Source organism: Pseudopipra pipra, chromosome 4 (assembly GCF_036250125.1).
Source record: "Pseudopipra pipra isolate bDixPip1 chromosome 4, bDixPip1.hap1, whole genome shotgun sequence".
Taxonomy (NCBI): Eukaryota; Metazoa; Chordata; class Aves; order Passeriformes; family Pipridae; genus Pseudopipra; species Pseudopipra pipra.
The window spans coordinates 73,698,016-73,709,887 of NC_087552.1; positions in this window are offsets into that span (position 1 = coordinate 73,698,016).

An 11,872-nucleotide genomic window follows, 5' to 3' on the forward strand; every position below is an offset into this window, starting at 1 on the left:
GGACAAGGGTGATTGAGAAGTGCTGAAAGAGGAGCTTCCCAGTGTCCTGGTGCTAGGACCTTCCCAGTGCCATGATCCTTTGCTCACCCATCCCATCCCTCTGACACCTCAGGTGTGCACACATCACCCCTTGCAATAAAGCTGTAAAGCCCTGAAATACATATATATAATATGAAATATATGTGCATTTATATATCTTTATATACAAAATATATAAATATATTTTATATATTTATATATAAAATAGAAACTTATATATTCATCTATAAAATATATAATATATATATTTATATATATAAAAAAAATTTTATATATACCTGAAATAAGGGACTTACCATCCTTGACATGCTGATTAATCATGGAGCATATGTTTTGTCAGGTTCATTGGGAGCTGAACATCTCTTCCTCAGCAGCCAGAGGGCTTGGCAAAGGTTGGGAACATGCACATGGATGGTTTGTTCCAGGCCCTGAAGGGATTTTAAGCCTTTCTTGTGGGTTCAGAGTGCAGGTTTATCCCCCTGCAATATTTAATACCTTGCTGTGGATCCCTAGGAATATCTGCTGCTCCGTCATTATAATTAATAATAACACCCCACTGTGGGGAAAACTGCTTGTCCAAATGCTCTCAATTGTTAATGACTCAGACCTTAAGGTTTAATTCATCCTGTTCCCTCCTTGTTAATTAAAGGCACTCAGTCTCTCGTGGTGGCAGCCACGGGATTAAGAGGAGGAGCTTTAGTGCCACCACAGGGAAATGGGGAAGTTATCCCAGCCTGGGACACCCTGGGAACGGGGATGGCTGTGGATGCTTTATCTGACAGCAAAGATGGAAAACGTGCAACGTGGTGATAAACTCCCTTCCAGAGCTTCTAAAATCCTTTTTTTTTTTTTTTTTTTTTCACAACCCAGAGATTATGGCCACGGCTGATTTCTGCTCCGATTCCTTGATAGTCAGGAATTATTTATTTTGCAGCTGTCAGGCTGGATTTGCCACATGCGGCGCTTTGCCTCTCTCTCTCTCTCTCTCTCTCTCTCGGATATCCTGGGGTTTTGTAACTGAATTTATGTTCTTTGTGGCTCTCTTAGAAATACAATGAAGCCAAAAACAATTGTGTTTATTACAACTCAGAGGGAAGAGGTTTTTTTTTTTTCTGCCGGGCCGTAGCCGAGCTCAGGAGCTGGTGGGAGGATTTCCAGGCAGAAAAAGGGGTCAAGTGACAAAATAAAAAAAAAGAAAAAAAAAACATTTTGAAGCAATAGGTCATTTATTTGCTGGATCAAAACATGACTTCCCAGATTTAGGAAGAATCCTTCCTGGGATCCACTCAAAATAGCAAAATTAATTTTTTTAAGAAGATTAGGGTGGAAAACAAAGTCACCTTCAGTTGACAGCAACTTCTTCCCCCCCCACCCCCCATATAACCTTATATATTTTTAGTCCTCCAAACCTTGTAGTGGTTTTGTGCAGGAGCCAAATGCTGTGGAGTAATGGAAAGCTTAGTCAATCCCCTGCTGGGAATACATGTAAATAAGGAAGGTTTGGCACGGGGATGAACCGACGACACGTTCCTTGGGCAGTGCACAGAAAAGGGGGGGGAAAAAAAAAGCCCCAAATAGTTTTTCTCTGCTTGAAAAAAAATGGTGCTTTCATGTTAGGCTGAAAATATCCTCCTGGTACCTTCCTATCTCCAAAGTAGCTCGGAAATGAAAGCAGCTTTGCAGAAAGGGCTTCTGAGGAGAACTCGTAGATCTCTGAATTATCCCCCTCGGTCCTGCCTGGATTCAGAGAAAATTTGGAATTTTTTTGCCGGAGAAGTTAAATTTTCCTCAGGGATTTGACCCTCCCTCTCTCTCCTCAGCCCCCTGCTGTCCTGGGAGAACCACAGCCCCCTTCCCCTTTAAAATAAAAAAAAAAACCCACCACACAAACTCGATTCAGCCTTTGCCACTTGGAGGATAAAGAGGGATTTAAAATCTCTGCACGTTCCACGAGATGCCACTTCTCCAGTGTTACTTCCCTCCCTGCAGCAATTGCTGCTTAGAACGAACTCAAAACACATTTTATCAGTGGTTAATCCTGTTAGAGCTGAAGGATCAAGGGGGTTTCTCTCCTGCACCAATGCCCACCAAATCCCAGGACATTGTTATCCTGAGGGGTCTTCACTTTCTCTGTGACACTTTGTAGGAAAACTTAGTGGTCCTCCACATTCAAAAGCTCCAGGCAGGACAAATGGGCAGAGATTTCACCCAAGCCTCACAACTTTATTTCCTTATGAGGGAGAGAACACAAAATGATCAATTTTTGCCACTGTTTGCACTGATTTGAGCTGGTCTGAGCACACACATCTGGAATATTGCTGGTAACTACAGCCAGCCCACAGTTGGCTTTGCTTTGGGTTCATTATCCCACGTAAATAGCTTTGGCTTGGAGAACACCTTTCTTACTAAAAGCCCAGCCATGATGTGATGCTATACACCACATTTTGAGTCCATGCCAGCCTTCAAAATGTGCATTTTGAGTGGAATCTCAGGAGCACAAAAGTCCTACTCAAGGTTTTTGCAAATCACGTGCACGGCAAACGCGGAGATCCTTGGATCAAACAAGTGTTGAACATCCCCCAGGGGAGATATGGAGAGAGCAGGGAGCTCAGCAGAGCTGCTGTAATGGAACTGTAGGTGATTGGGAAAGTCAGGATGCTGCTGAAGAGCTTTTTAAATTGACCACATGTCACAAAGAAGGCCTTTCTCTGGACGGGCAGAATCCAGGAAGAAAATGGGTAGGATTTTATATTTTTTTAACCAGGCTGATGAACTGCTTGACCTCGTAGAATATCCTGAGCTGGAAGGGACCCACAAGGAGCATCCAGTCCAGCTCCTGGCCCTACACAGACACCCCAGCAATCCCACCTTGTCCGTGAGAGTGTTGCCCAAACGCTCCTTGAAGCTCTGGCAGCCTTGGTGGTGTGACCATTCCCTGGGGAGACTTTTCAGTACCCAAGAGGCACAAAGTGCCAAAAGGGGGAGGGGAACCTAGAAAGCCTCCCTGGGCTCCTCCAGAGAGAGGAGTTGGTGGATTTTCAGGATTAAGGCAGGGTGAGTTATGCTGTGCCCAAGGTTTTGGGACGCTCGTGTGAGGGAAGACTTTGCTGGCTGCTCTTGTATGAACTGCCTGCAGCTAAATGGGGCCTCCAGCCCCTCCAACCCCCAGTCCCACTGTCCCACCACATCCCCACGTCCCCCACATCCCAGCAGATGGTGGTTTAGGGGGGCTGTAACAATGTACGCACACGTGGCAAGGGAGGACAGGCGGAAACCCACCTACGACCCTGGGCCCAGGAGTGAGACAAACCAGCTTCTCTCTTCTAACCCCCCAATTCCTGTGCCTCTATTTGGCAAGGCCTGCCCCATCTGGCATCTTGCTGCTCCCACGGTGCATTCCTGGCACGCCCGTGTTCTCAGTGTGCCCTGAAAAGCAGGTGTTACCATCAAACAGCCCATTATAGCCCCCAGGGCTGGAGTATCCATGGTCATCCCAGCCCTGGGAATGTGTTTAGCGCAGCCGTTTGGGTTTGTTGCAGGGTGGAAAAGAGGCTGAGGAGAAAGGAGGATTTATGGAAGGGATTTTTGGGCACAAAGGGGAAGTGTGGAGAGCAGAGCAAAGCCCATGCACATGTGTGTGAGAGGGTTCAGGAGGGAGCTGCAGCCATCGCAATGAACTGGGGAGGTGATCCCAGCAGTTCCCATGATGGGAAGAAGCCACCACGGTGCCCTCAAGCACTGCAGCCTCTTCCTCTATTTCTCTGGGAATGCCTGTGGCAGGACATGCTGCAAAATGGGCAGGGCTGTCCAGCACGGGCATCTGGGAGGGGGAAGGAGGTTGTGAAGCCTCTGTGTGAACTGCTCCATGGGCTCACGTGGTGCACCCTGAGTCCTGCATCCACTTCTGGGCCCCTCATGACAAGAAGGACATGGAGGGGCTGGAGCGTGTCCTGGAAAGTGAATGGAGCTGGGGAAGGGTCTGGAGCACCAGGAGCAGCTGAGGGAGCTGGAGGGGCTCAGCCTGGGGAAAAGGAGGCTCAGGAGGGGACTTTCTTGCTCCCTACAACTGCCTGAGAAGAGGTTGTGGCAAGGAGGGTGTTGGTCTCTTCTCCCGGGCAACAAACGGCAGGACAAGAGGAAACTGCCTCAAGCTGCACCAGGGGAGGTTCAGGTTGGACATCAGGAAGAATTTCAACATGGAAAAAGGGCTGTCTGTCTTTGGAAGGGGCTGCCCAGGGAGGTGGTGAAGTCCCCATCCCTGGTGATGTCCAAGGAACTGGACTGGACGTGGCACTCAGTGATGAAGTGGGGATTGGGCACAGGTAGGACTTGATGACCTTGGAGGTCTTTTCCAACCTTAGTAATTCCATGATTCTATGATTCTGTGACTCAGGTGGATGAGAAGGGGAACTAGGATACGACAATTTGGTGGTAAGTTGGTCCACCTGCCCCAGACCAAGGATAGATGCAGCCTTGGAAGAGATTTGGGTGCCGTGCAGGGATGCTGAAGGTACAGAGCAGGACAGTTCAGACCCTGTGTGAGGTTGCCAGAGGAAGAAACGCTCCTGAGGAAAGGGAAAACACTCCATATCTTAAAGGAGTTCCCTGTGCTCTGTTTTGCTTTGCCACTGTGGCCCCAGGCTCCTGGAATTGTGGGATTTCCCAGGGCACGAGATGCTGATGAAGGAAGGACAGGAGTAGTCTCACCACCATCCCACAATTCTCCCCAGGCCTCTTCTGCATCCAGCTCATTCTCTCCACTGTAAATATGCCCAGGGAAAGGAAAAATGTCCTTCTCTAGGACGAACTCTCCCCTTGCAATACAGCAAAGAGCTGCAGGGCAGGAAATCCATGGAAAGAGCTGGGTGCTGTTGTGCCTGTAGGGAGCTCATGCCCAAGAGACAAACAACAGCTACTCATCATTTTTGGGATTTGCTGAGCATCCCTTCCCCTTCTGAGGGTTGGCAGCAGCACAGAGTGGAGACTGCAATTTTCCCCTGGAAGTTCCACCACGGAAGGATGATAAGTAAAAATTTCCCCGTGGAATGAACATCCCAGCTTGGAAATGCCTTCAAACTGTTTTATTCTGATAGTGTCACCAGCAGATGGATCCTCATCTGATTATACTGGTGTCAAATGAGTGTGATAAAGCCCAGAAATGAGTAACTTCCAAGCAGAGGTTGCCCCTCATTTCATTTTACAGGGACAAACACTTCCAGGGAAAAGCCATCCTTTTCGATTTCCCTCCCCACGACAAACACCCATAACACAGAGTTAATGATCCCTGTGGGTCCCCTCCAACTCAAACAATTCTGTGACTCTGTGACTCTGCCACATTTCCTCTGAAAGTGATGAACCCAACTCATTCCCAAATGGAAACCACTTCAGGAAATACCCTTTCAGGCATCTTTAACTAAGAAGCCCAATGAGCCAACTCAGCTCCATCCCCTGTAGCCCCTGGTGCTCAAACACAGGGCTGGAGAGGTCCCAGCTCTGGGTAATTAGGAAAACATGCCCTGGAATTGAGCCCAGGGAAAGCAAACATGTGCTCCTTAAGTGCATTGCCATCGATTAAGGTAAAACTCCCTTTTCTTGCTTTTTTCACATTTCTGCTTCCCAGTGTTATGGCCTGGAGGCAGGAAGGGGTTGCTGAGGCAGCCGTGGGTTTTTCAGCAAGTTGAAAGCTGTTGTTTTATACACGGAGATTTTATACATGAAGAAGTCTGTGGTCCAGGAAAAGCAGAGAGGTGGATGAAGATAGAAGTGGCAATAAACCCCGTCAACATTTCAACCGCGGGAGAAGATTGTTTGGAGCATTTAACAGGAACAATCAAAGGCAAGAACTGGGATCTTTAGGCATTCCATCAATTCCTGGACCTCTAGATCAGGTAGCTGGTAGGACCAGCCCTTCTGGAGGATGGTCCTCTGGTCCACTGGTCCTCTCCTGATGTACCAGCAGCGCTGATGTGCACTTAGAGATATCTGGACAGTGAAACAACTGTGACAAAATCCTCCTTCCCAAACTCCAGGCCAGATGGTGGAGACAGTGGGACTGATGTCTGTTGACTTCTTCTCCCACTGGTTGGAAATGGGTGACTGGAGAAGTGACATTGGACCAGTCTTGGATGCAGTTTGGTGTCCAGGCTCGGGTCCCTTCCCAAAAGGGACCTTGAGAAGCTGGGCAGTGTGTGTGTCCAAGTGGGAAGAAGGCTAATCCATTTAGACAGCACATGGTAAAATGAGCTGGGATAAGTTATTTAAGAAGGGGCAGGACTAAGAGGAAAGGCAAAGATCATCTCCCCATAGTTAAAGGGTTGTGATGTGTAGGACTCACTGGATGCACCTGCTACCCACTAAGGATTAAGAACTTCATTTTGTGGTTAGGAAGCACTAGAGGCTGGAAAAAGGCTTGGAACTTTCTGTATTTCAGTCCCTTTCTGGGAGCAGGGATCAGAAACAGGTTTGAAGAAAACCTACAAAGGAAAGTCTAGGAATGGGTCCTGCTTCTGAGCAGATGCTGGAGGTCTTTCTTGCAGCTCTACAGATCTCTGGTGGTGAGCACAAGTGTCTTATGAGCTCTCCATAAGATCACCTCTCTTCCCTAAAGCTGTGTCTTTCCTTCTGCCCCGTTTCCTTTCCAGCCATGTGCAGTTCATATAAGCCCATGGGATCATATTGGAATCATGGAATCCCAGAATGGTTTGGGTTGGGAGGGATCTTAAAGACCATCCAGTTCCAACTCCCTGCCATGGGCAGGGGCACCTCCCACTATCCCAGGTTGCTCCAAACCCTGTCCAATTTTGTCCATCTTCAGACCTGTGGCAGACATTCTACCCTTAGGATGGTGTTGCTCTCCCCAGTCCTTCATAGGATCATTTAGGTTGGAAAAGACCTGTAGGGTCATGGATTGACCGATGTCTCTGCCCCGCCCGTGTTTTTGGCTTTTGTGGAGACTTCCAGCTTTTCCAGCTGGAACAACAGACTCACCCCGTTGGTAACCAGGCCTTTCACATGATGCTGGTATTGAGTGACCCCAAGCTGTGGAGTGAAAATTCCAAGATAACCCCCTCTGGTTCTCATCTGACAGAGGAGCATCTCCATCCCAGCAAGAAACCAGGGTGAACAGATGCCTCTTTGGAGCTGTCCAGATGGCTGAGTGGCTGCAAAAAGGCATGAGAAGGATCATAGCCTATGGCAGCTTCCAAGTGGCCAAACTGATCTGGAGTGAGCAATGACCTTCATAAAACTCCTGGATGAAAAACACACCCTTGCAGCAGCAGCAGGAGGAAGAGGAGGAGGGTGAGGAATCTCTTCCTCTGAATCTCTCGTGGCACAGATATTTCAGCTGTGCAAACATTTTGAAGGGAGACCAGCATGCATCAGTTCTCACCGCTGGAAAATCCGCTTTTCCACCCCGAATTTTTGCTTTCCAGGCAGCCTGCCAGCAAGGACCTAATCACGTTAGAGGAAAAGCACTTCCTTGGGATGGAGGCAGACACTGGAAGTAAAGGAGAATGTGGGCTGATCTCACTAAGGGAGGTGAGGAAAAACCCTGCCAGAAGTTAGACTTGTGAAGCTCCTCACTGCGGGAATGGCATCTCGGGTGTCCAAATGCTTATTGGATTGAGGAAAAATGGGTCTGGAGACACTCAGGGATGAGTGGGATGTCTGGAAGTCCTGATTCTAACCTGCTCAAAGCAGGACTGTCCCTGGGGCTGGATCACATTCATAAGGGCTTTGTCTGTCCCAGTCTTCAGAACCTCCAAGGACGGAGGTGCCACCACCTTTCTTATCCAAGTCCTCTCCACGTCCACAGCCCTGTGTTGCTGTTTCTCCAATTAGGTGATAAATGTTTTGTTGTTTGTTGTATGTTTTAAATTCTTCTATATAAGCTGTTCTTCATTAAAAAGTAATTCCAAGTTGTTTTCTCTGGAAGCTTTCAGATATAAGATTTCTTTGAGGTAAAGCAGAATTTTAAGAAGAAATCCTTCCCTGTGAGGGTGCTGAGGCCCTGGCACAAATTGCCCAGAGAAGCTGTGGCTGCCCCTCGATCCCTGGAAGTGTCCAAGGCCAGGTTGGACAGGGCTTGGAACAACCTGGTCTAGTGGAAGGTGTCCCTGCCCATGGCAGGGGGTGGAACTGGATGATCTTTAAGGTCCCTTCCAACCCAAACCATTCTGTGATTTTATGATCTCAGTGAAAGTTGTCCAGCCAATCTCCTGTGTGGAATCTCATCCTGATGGTCCATGTGCCCCTTATCTCCAGTGACATTCATGTGACTGATTCAGCTTTTCAGGAGAGAAAGGACTGGTTACCACACTGAAATTAAGTTGCTTTCTCTGAGGGGCTCTTGACTATCAGAGTGAAGGGGTAGATAAAGTTATTTCCTGAAAACATCAAATGTTGAGGGTTTTTTTTTTTTTTGCTGGCCTCCTAGTCCAAGCAAGGACAGGCTTCATAATGACAAGTTAGGATTCTTACTACCAAGAGGTTCTTGGAATGGAAAAGAGAGGGCTGTGCTTTGTCAGAGAGGAGGGAAGAATCCCTGAAGGTCTGGGCTTGCACAGCTTGTCCCTTGGAAGCGAAGCTCCTGGGTGAGTCTTATCGGATGTGAGAGGATTTGTCCTACTGCTGCACTTGAAAAACAGATGGAAAAACCTTCATCTGGTCACTCCTATTTTAAATTATGCATCCTCCATCTGCTGCCTCGAGCACAGACGTGCTCACAGTAACTGCTGAGTTCCTAAAATAACCTGAGACTCGTGGAGAGGCTTTTACACATCCCTGGCTTGCCCAGTCCAGGCTGTCTCTGCTTCTCCCTCTTGCTGATGTACCTGCAGGTGAAGGTTTGATGTCTCCTGGTGAGTGGTCCAGGTTTTGCCAGGCAGGCCAAGATGCCATCATGCCAGTGGAAACCGCTCCCTCTTTCAACACACTGGTAGGAATTTTGCCCTGAGAGACCTCACCTGCATGGGAAAGGTCTACATGTGACACCTGAAAACCTCCCTGAGGCACCAGAATGCAAACTTGAGCCGTGGAATGACCTGAAATTTGTGAAGCTCTAACCCTTGGATCACAGAACTCCTCATGACAGGTCTTGGCACCCTCAGGAGACCATTGCAGCCCCACTTGGTTTCCCACCAGCTCAGAGCAGAGCCAGGGCTTGGTTGCTCGGGTCACTCCCATCCCTGCCAGACGTACCCCACCACACTGCACACGTTTAATTTTCTGCCTCTTTCCTCTGACTCCAAATCAATTCTGTCAGCTCCTTAATTATTTTAATTTTTCTCCATTCTCCAAATCCCTCCAATATGTTTTATATATAGGGTACAGGCTTAAAAAAGAAAGCTACCGCTGCGCCCTTGCCTCTGAAATATTACCAGAGAAATGTGTGTATTTCATCTCTGCCTTTCATTTTTCCAGACATTTTCTGCTTTGAAGAAGCCTGAAACAGTAATAGACTGATGGCCACACTCCAGCTCTATTGATTAACAGTGAGTGGTCAAGCTCTTCAGCGCCTGAAAATACATCCAGAAACTGGGACGGGTGAATTATTGCGTTTTCCCGCAGGTGGAAGGAGAGGGGGAAGGATAAAACCCACAACCAGGAGTTCAAAAGACCTGCCTGCCCCATGTGCAAATCCCCACTGGTGGGAAGTCCTGATGTGGGGGAGAACCAGTGATTGTTCCAGTGGCTCAGCACAGCACAGGGCTAAATCATTTATAAATACTGCGGCTCCAAATTGCCTCTATTTAACAAGAGCACAGCGGAGAAGGGAAGCAAGTGGAACAGTCTTCTGCAGTTTTAAGCAGTGCTGAGAATAGAAATCTCTTCCCAGCCATTACAGTCCTCACCACTGGTCCCATTTTCAGTGCATTTTAGGGAAAAAAGGCAAAGAGTCCTGGAGACAAAGGAAGCACTGCAGGCTGCAGGATTTCAAGAAGCCCAAGGCCTGTCAGGAGGTTGTGCTGGTGGACAGTGGGACAGAGGCCACATCTGTGCCTTCAAATTCCTCACAGGACTCCTCTTTACACCCTTGGAAGCTTCTGGAACTGCTGGGCTGCTCCCTAACAAGACCACAGGGTTGTAATAACACGGCATCACAGGGGAGTTCAGGTTGGAAGGGACCTCAGGACATCTCCGGTCCAACCTGCTGCTCAAAGAAGGATCAACTTGTGGCTGGACTGGGTCACTCAGGGCTGTATCCAGTCTGACAACTCTTGAAAACATCCAGCCTGGCCTTGAAAACATCCAAGGTTGGAGATGGAACAAGTTGTCTGGGCAGCATGTTCCATTTCTTGACTGTCCTTATGCAGGAAATGTGTCTCCTCCAACACCAAGTCTTGGATTTTCCTTCTTAAACTCCGAAGGCATCACTGGTGGGTAGGAATGGAAAAGGAATTCCACCAAATCTGGACTTTTCAGAGTAAGACAAACTTGGTAATGCTGTACTTTTCCAAGAAATAGGCAGGTTTGGGGTGGGATAACCATCTGTGGGTTCCTCCAAACCTGAGGCACGGAAGAGGAGCAGGATGCAGAGTGGAAACCTCACTTTCAGATTCCACAACCACGTGGCTCCGTTTCTCCACCTCATTCATCGTCTGGGAGAGGTGTGAGTTTGCATCAGACATCAAAGAATCCATTTTGCCTTCGAAAGGATGGGGAATGTTTTTGAAATCATGACTTCCCCTGGGATGGGAAACCATTTGATTCCCATTATTTGAATTCAAGTCCTGTCCCAAGACTGAGGAACAGCTGAGGGCAGATGCCTTGGGTGACGATGAGCAACAGGTCACTCCAGCTTCCAAGACGAGTCAGTGAGGAGAGCTTGCAGCTGCACCTGATGCAAGACTTGGGGCTGGGGAGTGTTTCTGAACTGTCTTTTCAACTGAACATCCAAGAAAAGTTTTCCCTTGTAATTTAGTTGCTGCAGCACCAACCTCCAAGGCCGCTCAGGGCGTTCCAAAGGTGCCGTTTCCGATCCCGAAGCAGGTTAACACCGAGTGGCTCTTGCCTTGCAGGAATAGATCATGAAACTCAAATGCTGACAGGATTAATGCTCTGTAAAAAGGCTCCAGCCCTTCAGCGAGGCCGGGTGTTCTTTTCACACATCAGCTTTACGAGCCCCCTGCGTGGCCGGTTTTGGAAGAATCAGAAATCCTTCAATGGAAAGACCTTCAGTGAAGAAAAATAGCAACAGCAGCAACAACAAAATGAATGAGCAACTGTGGAAAGCAGAGATATGAAGGAAGTGTTTTTATCGGCAAATATGCTTCAGTCAATAGCTGGGTGAGAGGTACTAATTTTAACACACCTTGGAAAGCTGGGAAGTTCAAAGGAAAATGGAGCTTTGGGTACAATAAACTGAAGGAGGTTACTCTGATATAAATGTCCAGGCAACTGAAGTGCTACAAGAAAACAGGGGGGTAAAGGCAGGTTCTTCTTCCTTCGACTTATCTTTTAATAGAATGAGATTTATGTTATATTACTGCCATTACATTCAAGAGACTTTGCCGAGGGGGTTTCATCTGTTCTGCAGAGATCCAACCCACCATTTCAAGCTGTAACATTTCCCAAAGGCTTTTTGCAGTAGGAACAATGCAATTCCTTGGAGAGCAGGGACCTGGGCATCCTTGTGACAGAGAGAAACATTCAGTTCTGACCCCAGTCTCACCTTGCTCCTCCTCAGGTCTGTGTTTGCACATCTCTTTTCTCTCTGCGTGTTTGAATTTAATAACTATTTTTTTTTTAAAAGAACTGTTAAGGGACTATTTATTGAATAGCGACAAATCTGTCCAAGTAGGTTTCCTAATGAAAAACCAGATTATTTTTG